Source organism: Hirundo rustica, chromosome 6, assembly GCF_015227805.2.
Source record: "Hirundo rustica isolate bHirRus1 chromosome 6, bHirRus1.pri.v3, whole genome shotgun sequence".
Classification (NCBI taxonomy): Eukaryota; Metazoa; Chordata; class Aves; order Passeriformes; family Hirundinidae; genus Hirundo; species Hirundo rustica.
Genome location: NC_053455.1, coordinates 49,105,403 through 49,119,877, shown reverse-complemented (window position 1 = coordinate 49,119,877; position 14,475 = coordinate 49,105,403). Strand labels below are relative to the sequence as shown.

General features: G+C 43.7%; 1 protein-coding gene across 8 annotated transcripts in view; it reads right to left on the bottom strand.

The window, feature by feature from the left end:
* Window positions 1-13,259, bottom strand: part of PTPN5 (protein tyrosine phosphatase non-receptor type 5) — a 73,976-nt gene extending 60,717 nt beyond the window's left edge. For 4 of the 8 annotated variants that reach the window (XM_040068159.2, XM_040068160.2, XM_040068152.2 and 1 more), the window contains exon 1: window positions 12,348-12,515. The gene's annotated coding sequence lies outside the window, so the exon portion shown is untranslated. Of the gene's footprint in view, window positions 1-4,440; window positions 4,628-12,321; window positions 12,516-12,562; window positions 12,589-13,015 lie in introns of those variants that run through there. The other 4 variants (XM_040068153.2, XM_040068154.2, XM_040068156.2 and 1 more) reach the window with 4 other exon arrangements.
* Window positions 13,260-14,475: the final 1,216 nt, after the last annotated feature.

The window sequence follows — 14,475 nt, the reverse complement described above, 5'->3', positions numbered from 1 at the left end:
GAGTCTAATCTCAGTGGCACAGAGTGGCTAGCATCCCCCCAGAGTCTGAGTACACATTTACATCCACGGGTCTCAAAGCACGAAGCTGTTTCTGTGGTCTGGATCACTGTCCATCTATACTTCCTCTGTTATTCTTGCATTAAAGGGCTTGATCTTTCTTCCATCACAGGGCTGATGAGGTTTACAGTCCAGGCCCCAGAAGATAAGCACTATAAACTTGCAAACATGATGAAATACACAGTACATATAAGAGCTTTATGCACTGAATATAATTTGAATTAGATGGAGCATTACTCTCCCCTTGATGTTTATATGTGGAATATTTCACGCTATCTTGGCATTGTTTTTTTTAAACTAGAAGCTATACAGCATCTAATTTAGAGCCGCTACAGTTTCCAACCCCATCAGCTGGAACAGACTGTGTGCTTCCAGTTCTTGGAAATGGATTGCAACAGTGCAGAGAGGAAGCAGCATTAGACATTGTTAAGAGAATGGACAGAGCAGAGAGAGGCACTTCATGACCATCTAAATCTGCATTAAATTGTCTCAGTACTCAAGTAAGGCCCGGAGGGTTAAAAGTAAGCTCACAGTAAAGCCAGTAAGTGCTTTCAGCACCAAGTGGAGGCCCAGCAGTTGACTGCCTCTGCCCTTCACTGTCCTAAATGCCTCTAAATGTCCTGTATCCTTCAATACTCCTGGTACCTTCACAGCTGTGCACGTGTACCCAAGAACTGCCTGCAGAGTGCCTCAGCTGCAGCTGTCCCACTTGGAACCCCAGCCCCAACAGTGGGTCATGCAAGGATCCCCATTTTATCCTGCCCCATGCATTGTGGCTGTGTAACAGGTGACAACAAACAGGTATTGGGGCCCCAGGGCCATGCCACAGCCTTCCCTGTTTGTTTATTGCCAGCTCAGCCCCGATTACTGCCCCTTTGAAGCACCCACCCATTTTAAAAGAAACACATTTCTCACAGAGTCCAGGCTGTGCCTCGGAAGGCAGTGGCAGTCTGCTATGCCTTTTTTTAGAAAGGAAGTTGGGTACTACAGTTCAGTTCCTAGGTCAGGACTCAGGCGCTCCCCACCCTGTCCAATGTAAGACTTCTCACAGTAGGCCAGCATTGTCTTAATTTTACTTGATTTTGTTAACTAGTTGGACATTACGAGCTACAAAAGAGCCATATATACATGCGCCTGAAACATGACCGCCTTTAGCATATCCAGATTTGAAAAGCTTATGCATTCACAACATGCAAGTCAACAATCAACACTCATCCTGACTAGCAATTACTGAGGAGAAATCAATGTCACTCAGAACCTTGTCTTTCTCACACTATTGTCTCCCCAGCACAAACCAACAGGCAAGAGCCTGATCTTCTTGCTTAAACCCCTTTTCTACAAACAGGTGGAGTTTAGTAGCAGGGTAAATGAATCTTAAGAAGATTCAGAGAGCAGACAATACTCTAAAAAGAACAGTTTTCTTGTTCCCATTATTACACCAAAGGGGATCTTCCTGTTTGCCAAACAGCTGCCTTCTCAGGTTAGACTGACCCAGTGATCTTGAGGTACCACACAACCTCTGAAGGAAGCAAAACTGCTTATCCCAAAAGGATGAATGCACAATCTCAAACCATCAGGGTATCACTAGTGTATCCATTTAGCCTATTGCTGCCACAGCCTTAAAAATTAATGAGTTCTCCAGGGAATAGACTTAATACTCAAAGCAAATGAAGCTGATGCCAACACTGTTTTCATCTTCCCTAGATACCACTTCAAACCAAAACAGAAGATCAGCTTTTGCCCCTCAGCTGAGTATCAGAATCCTTTCAAACAGAAAAAAATACCTATGCCTGTGTGGACAGACCTTGAAATTTCCCTTCTTACTAGCCAACACCATATAGTCTGACCTTGTTCCCTCTGCCATCCACGTTCAACATGAAGAAAAACCAAGCTGCATTTTGTGGTAATATGTGAAGTGATCTTGGTCCAAGTATTGCGAAGATGCTAAACCTTGCTTAGAAATGATGACCTGCATACAACTGAAAGGGGTGCTTACTTTTTCCAGCCCTGGAACTGACTTGATTTCTCACTTTTCCTTTTCTGCGCAGTAGTTAACATGTCCACAGATATGATATTGCACACACACAGAAACACAGGTCAGCAAAATCATTTATGTAAGACCCCCTTCTTTGAGGGGCTATCTTACATTAAAGGGAACATCAGCAGATGGAGCTCTGCTTCTGCATCACCCACTTCAAATGTGAAAGCCTGGCAGATACAGAGGGGGATAGGAACAACCACTCTCTCACAAAGACCAATACCATGCAAATGACTATGACAGGCAAGCAAGGCTTTGTCCAGCCTGACATGTTAGCAGGATCTCAGATTTCTGCTCATCTCTACCTCTGGTAATTTATGAAGCATCAGCTCATAAAATCATGCAGCAACCAAGGAAGAAAATCAGCAATTACAACCAGGTAAGCACAATGCTTAAGTTCGGTATTGCAGGAAAAGGCCTAAAAATGGCTGGCTGGATTAATGAGGTATTTTCTAGGACATCAGGATGATGTTTCCGAATACCTGCTGTGTTCTCAGAATCAGAATGCTGTCCATAGCAATCAGTTGCAGAAGAGGAACAAAAAAACCAGAAACGAATTACTTTCATGTATCCTGTGGTGGCAGCCATCAGCTTATTTCAGCCAACAATGAAGTCCCTTACAACCATGGGATTTCACAGCTCCTGGGGAAAAGCTGCTTCTTTCATACTTGGCAATATCACTATCAATCAGAAGCTGCTAATCTGACAGGATGTAGCAGACAAAGAGGGAAGTTTGTACTTCCCTGGTCTGAAACCTTTGTGGCAGAAGGTTACTCAGTTCCTTCTGAGATGAAGAGAAATACAGAGCTACAGGAGCTGACACATGGGCTGGAGAGGTAACGGACACAGATGGACAGGGTGGAAGCCGCACACAGAGCAGGAGAGATTGGTATCAGCTGGAAAAAAAAGAAGGAAGAAAAGCTTATAGACACAGATAGAAAACTGTATTCCAAACCAGGATAAACATCTGGTTTCAAGGACAGACAATAAATTAGCTTAGAGACCGACTCTCAATTTCTGTTCAGCATCAACAACCAAAGGAGTAAGCTGGATGCCTTAATAAAGCAAATTCCCAAATGACAGCAAACACTATTCCAGCTGGCTCTGGACTGCCTTCACTTCCCAGTGTAATCAGCAATCTCATAGGCACAGCTTTACAAATCCCAGGCCCCTAGGCTGTAACAGAGCACAGTGAAGCCAGAGTTAGCATTAGCAGGACTTTGAAGCAAGCTCATCAAGCAGAAGTGAATATTTTTCTAAATCCTGGATACATAGACAACAAGCTTTTCTGTCTGAACACTGGAATTAGCATCATGCTTACATCAGTATCTTACCTCTGGCACCATTTTGGGTGGGGAGGGCTGGGGGTGTTAAAAAACCCTTTATTAAAGTTAGTAAGTTTAATGTTAAAGTCATGCCCAGGGCTAACACAAAGCAACAGTCCTCAATTTAAATTAATATAATATACTCTACTCATGGATAACAGAAAATTGACGTTCTGAGTTGCACAGACTACACTGCAGATAAAGTATTATTGCTTAATTGCTGGTTCATGATTTAGTATCACTACATAACTTTAGGGCACTGAATCTCCATTTGTGATCTGCTGTCCACTGGCAACACACAGACCTGTGACAATGGCCAAAACTACATTCAGGATCTACGTAAATCTGCTTCCAGTCAGGAGTCTGGGGGGGGTTACAGTGCTAGAGAGTTCATAGGAAATTCAAAGGGATGAATTTCCTAACAAAATTTCTTACACTGTTTTACATAATGCAAAAAGCTCAAAAGGGACAAAAGAGCAAGTGCCAGTGCCTGCTTTGGGGACAATATACATAATTCAGAAATTTGGGATGCTAGAAAATGTACATAGCATGGAGAATGCTACATCTGCCTGAAGTAATTTACCACAAAGAACAAAGCACCATCTGAAAACACAGTTTAAAGCAATAACTAAGAGGCTGAAATACCAACAGCATTTGGGCACTCAGCTCCTTGTGTCTGTTTGTGCAAATCATGTAATTATGAGATAAGTCCTCTTCTAATTTAAAAGAAAATAATAACTATTTTAATTACATGACCGTTCTAAACAGGCTCTGAAGTGCAAAAGCAATTACAAGCACAATAAAATAGCCATTCCATGCTTTTTCATCACAGGATTTATTACAAAAATTCTTGAAGCTCCCTGCAGTTTCACAACAAAGTAGTCACATCTGCAGTTTCACAGAGATTACAACATCTGTGCCAACATTTCATCTTACAAATGTTTGCAGGCTCTGATTTCCATGTTTAGAAGAGGAATGAAACAAGGCAACTACTTAAATTATTCCACCTCTCTGGCTTACTATTCTGAGACTTAAGGAGCAGAGTCTTCAGTCAGGCAATGGAAGGGTGGCAGTGATCTCCACTGGAAAGGGAGGCTCTGCTCCTGAAGGAGACAGCTTCAGCCAAGCCCCAGTCTGGTTATGTACACTGTTACTGAGACTGAGAATGATGGAACAGATGCTGTTGGAGTACCAAATGGAAGGCATTCTGCAAAAGAAAATAAACAAACCTAGCCATACTCAACCAGTCAAGGTACAGGAATAAAGCAGCAAGTCTCTGTTCATAAAAGTAAAAAGGACTACAGAATCACCATAAAAAATGCATTGCCTGACAAATAAAATTAATTCCCTTCCCCAGAATCTCTGGATGTTGCTAGAAAAAACATATTAGGCACATTTTACTTACCAGCGTTAAAACACAAAACCAAACAAATCAATCAAAAACAAAAATAAAAAAAACCAAACAGGCAAGTGTAATTCAGTAAACTGATAGTAAATTCAAAAGTGGGATCACATACCCAAGAATGCTTCAAATAACATCTCTGGTAAAACAAGCACTCTCTTAGGGAGGCTGAATCAAGATGCCTAGCTTGCTTCTAAGTGTCCTAACCTAAATATTATGACCTAAATCTTGCAAGAGCGGAGAAAAATGAAACCTCAAACCCATATGGATTCTCCCTGCCATCATCAGACCTGCAACGGTCTGCTTTCATTACCATTTTATGGGAATCTATGCCTGTATTTTAATTATCCCAAAGTTTTGGTCAATTCCAAGACACCAGCATGAGCTGCAAAATGAGACATATGGAATGCATCCAGGGAGATCCAGCAGTCTGCCTTTTGAGTAGGTAGCTAATCAACAGCTAATTGTAAGAACAGGTCTCCAGAGGGTCTCTGTGGGAAACCTGCTGTTTGTGTTATCACCACAGTGGCACATGACAACTGCCAACCTACAACCCATGGACTGCTTGTGACAACTCAAATTTCAGAGACCAGCTGGGGTCAGTGAGCAGGTCCAATAGCTGTTGTGCTCCCCTGGACCTCTCTCAACCGAAGAAGAAAGTTCTCAAGGGCTGCTCTCCCCATCCTTTAATGTTCATTTACAACTCTCATTACACACAAGTGGAGTAAAGCTGTGTTCCAGGCAAGCTAGTGGGAGGCCGGAATGGGGCTACAAAACCCAAGGTAACTGTTGGTTTGGCCTTTTAAATCCTGCCTTGCCAAAGGACACAAAGCTTCCTATACCCCAGTGGAATCTTTCCCTTATCTTACATCCATGAAGAGGTCACATCCACCTAAAAATGCCTGCAACATTGCTGGCCGCTAAAAATCTCCTGCCATTGAAACAGCGGGAAGAGAAGTAAGGTAATAATTGGAATGACCTGCTTTTACAGACTGTAAGTTCATCTATTATGAAAACGGTTATTATTTATAGCAACTGAGAGAGAAAATTCAGAACAAATGCCCTCACTGTGCAAAATTCTGAGTTTTTGCACCCAATGGTTTTGGTTATTCAACAATATCCAGAAGAGTTCCTTATCAAATACCAGCATTTGTATTTTCTAACACTCTCTAAGATACCATTAGACGCTCATATCAGCGGTGTTATGAACAGAATATGGTTCACAGTGAAGGGGAGTAGCAGCTCTCTAGAGAGACAAGGGAAATGTTTGTCTCAGAGTAGAAACCACAAAGATTGCTGTTTTCTGGAGTGTGGAATTAGGGGGAAAAAAAATAAAAGATACAACTCATCTTGAAAGTGAAGTGTACACTGGTCCAAATGAAGTCACCACCTAAATTTACCCAAGCCACCTTCAATAAGAGGTGAAATCAGAAAGGAATAAGCTAAGAGGGGAAATCAAAAGGGAACTAAACTACACATGAAACACTAACCTAAGTAGTATGCTGTAGTTTCAATAATGAAGGAAGCTATCCACAAACCTCATGTTAGTAAATACAAATGATCCTGTTCAGTCTTTAAGAATGTGAGAGTATCAAGACTCTGCTTTTAAGAAAGTCAGAAACATTACAGGTAGAATGTAATTTAAAAACAAACAAACAACAACAACAACAAACCCTGAAGGTAAACAAAATATCCTAAATTGTATCTCCTCAGTGAAACACTCATTTAGAAAAATTTTTCAGTTTAAATTCAGTCACAGTCTTAGACAGTATTTTCTCACAACCCAGACTTAATTTGTTGTAATGTGTCTTTTGACTATTTTGCAATGAGTTCACGGGCTGATGGGGTCCCACAGTGCAAACATGCCACTGTCAATTACTTCAGAGTGTGACATGAGAAGCATAATTTAAACCTTGTGCACTATAAAGAAAATCTAAACTGCTTACTTATTTTTAACAAATAATTCACTTTTTTTTAAAAGAACATTTTTCTCCAAGCATGTTTTGTTCCTTTGCATCAATAGCCCCCCACTGTCCCATGTCTAACTCTTCCTTTGCTATTTATTTAAAAGAATTTTATATTTAACTGACTTAATTTTACAGACTAGTTCTATTCATATCCCAATTTTCAACATCTAATTCTTAATAGCACTTAATGTGAGTTATCTTTATCTGTACCCATCACATTTGAATAAAGACATCTCCAGACACACAGAACTCATGAGATCTAGAGACACTGGGGTTTCTAGACATAATTGTGATTTCAGTAAACATGCATTTCAAGAAGTAACAAATGTCTACCATAGATTATTCTGAGTTGGAAGAGGCCTGCAAGGATCAAGTCCAATGTCACAGAGTCACTTTGCTGCACTAGTAACACAAGATACATCATTACCCGAAGAAACACCTGCAGCTGTAAATACAAAATATTTCTCTGAATTAAAAATATTCTGTTCACTCAACATATACAGAACAAAGGAGTGGATAACTAAGAGGATTTTTAACCTTAATGTCTCATATTGGGTTAATAGATGAAAACGTGTATCTTTGCCAAAGCACATGTACCTCAAAGACCTTTGTGCTCTTGCTACATCTCTACTTACCCTGTTAAAGGGCTCCTTTCATTGTTTTACTCACCTTTAGGTTTAGATTTGATTTCAACAACTGCTGCAATACTAATTCAAATCTAAGAGTCTGTCTACACAGGGCTACACACCAGAATAACCATTCCAAATACTTAGACACATATAATTCCTCACAGTCTGATTGCAAAAGGGCCATGTGTGTGTAGAAAATAAGCTTGGTATGCCAATGTTCATGAATTTCCATATGTAGATTAGCCCTCAATTTCCCAATTAAATAAATCCATCTCTCAAATCTCTCCAGGTCACATAGGAATGAGACAACATTTGATAACTGCTTACTTACAAATACAAGTAGAACCATATTTTGCAAGATCCTTTCTGCATTTGTTGTTTTTTTTTTACAAGAACTGTATAATGAAGATGAAAGGAAATATTAGGCAGAGATAGATTTTTTCCATTTCAAAAAGTGGAATAATTTTAAGTCCACTGGACTTGCCCACTAAAATATCCAGTGATTTTTTTTCCCCCCCAGAGCAACGGTCAATCATTTGCCAAGAACTGTGTTTGTTTTGTATTTAATATTGTGGTTACAACTGTGGAATGTATTTCAGGGCATCACATGGAAACAAAGCCATTCAGAACTGATAGGTGCAGATCACAGGTTCACCAGGATAAATTAAATGTCTTCCTCTAATGTAGGGTGCTTCAATTCACACTCGTTTGTAGGAAAAAAAAAATAATTGCTCCATAGTCATAATAATGCAACCGAACAGAAACTCATAATAATGCAACCGAACAGAAACAAGCATATCTACACAGCTTCTGAAAGCAGTTTCTAACCCATTATTAAGTTTCTTCAGTGCAAAAACTTCTTGTAAAGTCAAGGACATTCAATTGTCCTTCAGATATACAATTTCAGACTAGACTACAGTGACATCTTATGCTGTCAATGTCTGCTAGGAACTCTATCCTCCATCAGCTTCTTTAAGGAACATTCTTATATTGCACAAAACTGCTGCCTTCAGAGTCCTGGGTGGTCATCAGAACTTAATGAAACCTGACCTGTAGATAATCAAGGGGCAGAACAATTGAGTGATACTCAGACTACAACATTTGAATGATTTTTAAAAAGCAGTGTAATTAAGACTAGCTGGGTCATAGCTTATGCGGTTTGATGAAGCAGTGTATCCACACAGACATCAGTTTAGATGGTGACACATTAGCTGATGATATTGCAGCGGGCAAAACCAGCAAGGAGCAGGCTCTGTACACTGCAGTGATTGGTATCTTCTCATTGAAGCTTTCAAAACCTGCCTGAAACTCTGGCCCATCTGGAGGTAACAAGTTTGCACACACAGGATTACAAAGACAGTCATCATCCTAAACAAACACACGTACATAAAATATATTACACGTAGTTTTCACTCTTGCTGGCACTCTCTGATATTTGAGCCTGGCCTCACATGTTTAATTCTTTTCTAAAAGATGGTCTAAGTGGCTTTATTATGTACTGCAATAACAAAAGGTATTATCTGATGATAGATAATGGAGGTCACAATCTCTCTGTAAGTTAAGCAAGTTATTTATACCTGAAGGGTGAGTTTGTGTCAAAAATGAGTTCCTGTTAGCACATGCAGTCATGTCCACAGGACAGAATTGCTATAGAAATACAGAAAGTTGCAATTTCTTGGTGTTATACCCATATCCACAGAAGTAAAATGCAGAATGAAACTAAATATGATACCAAATCGCAAAACAAAAAAGAAATAGAACTTTTATGCTAGAGATTCAACTCCTAAAAATACTAAATACTTTTGGCAGCTACTCATGACCTTAAACCAGAGGTACCAGATTGATACTTTCTATTACATCCATCTCCTAGAGCTGCAAACAAGGATCTGAGTCCTACTGAAACAAGTTAGGAAAGGTTGCTCCTGCTCTGAAGATGTTAGGAGTCCGGTTACATGCAGCAGGTCACTAAACAAGGAAGAACTAAATAAAAAAGACACAAACCACTAACAAACTACTTACTGGCATTCTAGCTGGTTACAGATCAGGACTCTTACAACACAGGAGCTTGAATCTGATTTCTAAGATGTGAATTATTACCATACTAGCTCTTCAAAAAGCTGCTCAAAATCACAGGACAGTCTGGTCATGAAAAGAATGTGAGTTCCATCATGAGATAAAAAATACTGTGACCTTCCACAAATGTTCAAAACCCTTGCCTTTCTTGACTATCATAGCTTGCTCTCTGTGCGGTAGCACGGATACACGCACACATACTCTGCATATCTTCTGGCCTTATTCTTCTGCTAAAAATGCTTTAGTGCAAATCAGTCCTTCAGTTCTCAAGTTTCATTTGCATGTTCTCTTTGCAAGGAAGTCTCAAACGTTCTCTAAAGTAGAAACACATTATCTCTGAAATCTCAAGATAAACTCTCTAAGCATCAGTTTAAACCCAGAAGCCAGGCCTTATCGTAGGTTGATTCTTGGGTCACAACAGTCACACATTGCTGTGGCCTGCACAGGGTAAGCAGGGAACTGAAAAAGAACTGTAAGAGCAAAATTCTCAGTTATGGGATTCTGTCATGCACCTTTTGAAAAGCTACAACTCAGCAAGGCTCTTCTACAAAAGTCTACACATGCCTCTGGTTTCCATTGCCTCTTCTGCCTTTGGGCTCAACAGTCCACAGGAGTGAGTGAGCTGGTTAAGCAACTAACAACCAACCAAACCTAGCAAAACTCCCTGCCTTTCAAAAAGGGTTGGCTTGTGGACAATTGGAGGGAAAGCCAAGCAAGTGAAATTCTTCAGTGCAGTTGGTTAGGCAACTCATTTTATTCCTGATTCAGAAACTCTACATTACTTCACTCCTTTTGTTGAAGAAACTTAACTTCCCTGTCTCATCTCTTCTGTTGACAAACCCAAAACAGAGCTGGCATGGCTGACCTTTTTAGACAGAGGCAGAAAGAACAGATTTTTTTTTTTTTTCCCTGTGCTGCAAATCAATGTAATTACTCCTGCTGCAGCAACATCTGCCTTTCCAGATACTGGAAAGCATCCTGCTACATAATGGAATTCTGAGATACAGAAAACAAAATAAATGCTTGCGAAAACTTCTCTGATCTTTCCCCCACCCCACACTTTTTTTTTTTTTTTAAGCATAAACCATGTAACAGAAAAAAAACCCCAAACAAACACATGACAGAAAACAGCTCTTCCATTTCAAACCAGTTTAGGTGCTTAAAAGCTGTATGTGTTTATTTGCCTTTTGTGCTTTGTACTAAATATTAATACCAAAAGATGCATGCTATAATTGTTCAGATTTGCATTTTTTTTGTGCATTCTGCCATTTATCACACTAAATCGTTACTAAATTGATGGTTTTGCTATTCAAAGACTCTTGTTCTAGTTTTACATGCATGACATCCAGTTGGCAACTCTTTCTGCAGTGGAGTGACAAATCTTTTAAAGCCCTTAAACCATAACACTGCTAAATAAGAAGTAAAAAAGCCTAACAAACCAACGACACACTCCTACAAAGAATAATGCTCATTCAATTATAACAAAAGGAATAAAACAACCAAATGTGATGTGCACATACCTACTGAGAACATTTGGATTCATTAAGTGCAAATGTAGAGTAAGAATTCTCATGTCCATTTTATCCACATTCAAGTCAACTGGCTAAATTTTCTCTCTCAATGGGCGCATATTGAGCCCCTGAACTATCCTTGGTTTCTGATGTACAACACTGCACTCAAATATATCAATGAGAAGATCGGCAAAATCACTACATTTTGCTACTCAAAAGGAACAAACTGGAAGTAGAGCAAGCAGTGAGAAAATCTGCTTCAGCTATCCCACACAGTAAAATTCAACACTCTTGTCATGTACCACACAACTTGTGTTGAAATTAGTGTGAGCTCTCGGTCTGAGATTTGAACTTGATCCATTAACTGCACAATTTATCCAACAAGGAAGTTAATCATCTCAAACTGACTAACAAAACACTGCAATCAAATAAAAAAATTGCTTCCTCAGTATAAGCAACACTTTGGAAGCAAAGGAAAAAAAGGGGGTAATGAAGACGCATTTCTTCTGAATCTGTGATTTGTTGCTCTAACAAACACAGAATGTGACCACCAGCTGTAACTCGCTGCCAATCAGGTGGCAGCCAGCGGAGCTGGATCCGAACCTCGGCAACTTTGTAAATAATTCTGCAATAAAAAAGGCTTAACCTACTAAATTTGTTTTTCCTTACTCACATAACAATCACAGTCTCACCAAAACGTAATTGCACAGCAGGATAATCATAGGTAAAGTTTGAAGGAAAAAAAAAAGTCTTAATCGCAAATAAGCATTCACAGGACAAATGTGAATGAGGAACTCTACCAAAATCCAGCTGCCCAGGTCCCTGGGTTCCCAGCACTTTATTCCTACACCGGCAGCTATCCTGCTCTCAGCACTGCCATCTAGGAGAGAGCGCCGGCGTGCCGCCTGGAACACCAGCTCCCAGGCAGCAGCGTTCCCGGAAAGCATCGCAAAGCTGTTGCTGCTGCTAAAAACTGCACTCGGTAGTTAACTACCGGCTGTGCCCGTTCGAAAGCAGCTTCCCCCAAATCCCCCAGCCCTCCCCAAGCCAGGTCCGCTAGGCTCATACACCGGCATCTGCTCCGCGTATCTCGGCGTTCTGTGGCGGGGGAAAACGGGGGGAAAGCCCAGCCTTGTGCGCGCCGCCGCCGTGCTCGGGCCCTGCGAGAGCCCCGGGGGTGCGAGCGGCGCCGGAGGAGCGGGGCTGCGGCCCCTCTCAGCACAGGTCCGCGGGCGGCTGCACGGACACCGCGGGAGCGGCAAGTCACCGCCGGTGCTGCCCCCGGCCCCAAACCCTCGCCCGGCAGCCCCACCGCGCACCGGCAGGGCTGATGCCACTCGCCCACCTCCGAGTCCCGTCCTTCCCCGGGGGACTGGGCTGCCGCTGTTGCATCTCTCTGCGTACAGCAGGACGAAACGGGAAACGGCTGCAGGAAAAGCCAAGCGAGGGACGTGCCCTGCCCGCCGCCCCCGCCGCCAGCCGGAGGCGCAGCTCCCGGCGTGCAGCCGCCCCCCACAGCCCCGGGAGCGGCCGCCGCAGCACGGCACAGCCTCGCCTTACCTCCCCGCCCCGACTCCGGGGATGCGCCGCAGCTGCTGCCGTGCCCGCCCCCACCTGCGCCGTCCCTCCCAGCCCGGCGCTCAGGTGCGGAGCGAGCACAAAGGCAGCGCTGCGGCGCGGTGGGGGAAGCGGGTTCTCCCCCGCAGAGCCCCCAGCCCCGCCATACCGGAGCCCCGCTCCCCTCCCCTGCCAGTACCGAGCTCCAGCCCACCTCAGCCCGCTGCGTGGCCGCCCCTACCTCCCCCCCGCCTCCGCCCGAAACCGTGCAACTTGCCCCGATCCCCCTCGCCAGTCCCCCGCGCTGCGGCTGGTGCCGGCGTTACGGAGCGCCCCTCAGCCTGAGGAAGTTCCCCGGTCCTGCGGAGAGCTGAGGGGAACACGCCGCTGCACGTACGCCCCCACCACTGACACCCCCCAGGCTCGCTCCCCTCCGCTGCCCCGGCAGACACGTACGGGCAGACCCCACAGCGCCGGGGGTACGGACCCAGCGCTACCCGGACAGGGCGGCCGCCGCCCCCCAACCCGTGACCGCTGGGTGCGTGTACGTGAGGGAGGGACAGGTGACGAGCGGCGGGAAAGAGCCGCTTCCCCCGCGGCGGGAAGGTCTGCGGTGCAACATCGCTCCCTCCTTTCCCCAGTCCGTCTCTGCAGATGCCCCTGGGAAGGGCTGGGAGGCTAGCAGCCGACAACAGCCGCCCCCTCCCCCGGGAAAGCTGTTCTGCCTCTTTCTCCCTCGCTCGCCTTCTTTTCAGCTCGGCCGCTTGACTGACAGGGAGCCTTCCAGCGGCCGCCCACGCGCGCTCCCGTTTCCCTCAGTCGGAGAGGGAGATGGCGAAGGAGAAAGCATGAATGAAACAGCCAAGGCAGCGAGCGGGAGCAGCCGGCCCGGCCTCCAGGAGCGCCGGGGCCGCTGTCGCAGCGATGCCCGGGGGCTGCGGGCTCGGCCGGCTGGCCCAGGTGGGCGGGGAGCCCGCGGCCCGGCTGTGGGGAGCCCGCGGCCCCGCTGGCTGCCAGCGGAACCCCCGGCATCCCTGCTCGGAGGGGGCTGAGAGGCCGCTTGAAGGCACTGCGATGCCTCTGGGGGCTTTGTTCCACGGGGCAGAAGGTGGGAGGTTGATGCCTTCTCAAGCCAGACATGACTGTGGCCTTAGAGATGCCGCAGCACCTGGTTAGGTCTTCATCTATAAACCCACTCTGCTCCATCAAAGGCAATTCATTTCGTATTCATAAAAACCCAGCACCTAATACCTGAACTAGGACTCTTGTCCAGAAGTAATAGGAGAGAGGAAACAATCTCAAAATTAATTTAAAGCCCACTTGTTTTTCCCAGTGATTAATTGGTACTATGGGGCAGCCTTGTAATCCTTTTTCCCCTCAGATCCGTTGTCCCAAAAATACTTGTGACTTATTAAACACGGCTGGAGACCAGAGGTTGTCCCAGTGCTTTGGCATAGGTGTTGTTGAGTTTGGTTTGTGATGTTAGTTTTAGTAGCCTTACTGCATAGTCAAAGGATTAAATGTTCAGGTAGTGGGGGCCTAAAAAGTAAGTGGTTACCTCACCATCCATTCACTGAAAACCAGTAATTACTTTAAATAATATTTTATGAAATATTCTTGATTTTATTCACTAGAATTCTTGATTTGAATACCCAAAACTATTTATTTATTTAAATCTCATACAATTTAAATTGAAAAACATTTTCTACTTCTGAATATGCATAGGAAATTTTGTTATACACTGGTACATAAATTGCATGCTGCACTTGAGACATATCTACATTTGCAGTTACATAATCAATAAACATGGGGTTTTGTCCCATGAATCTAGAATCACATTCTGAGCGGTTTTAAACCTCTGTGCCTCCACAAATTTAATGCCTGCCAGAAAATTTATATCAGCTAAAATTTTAGCC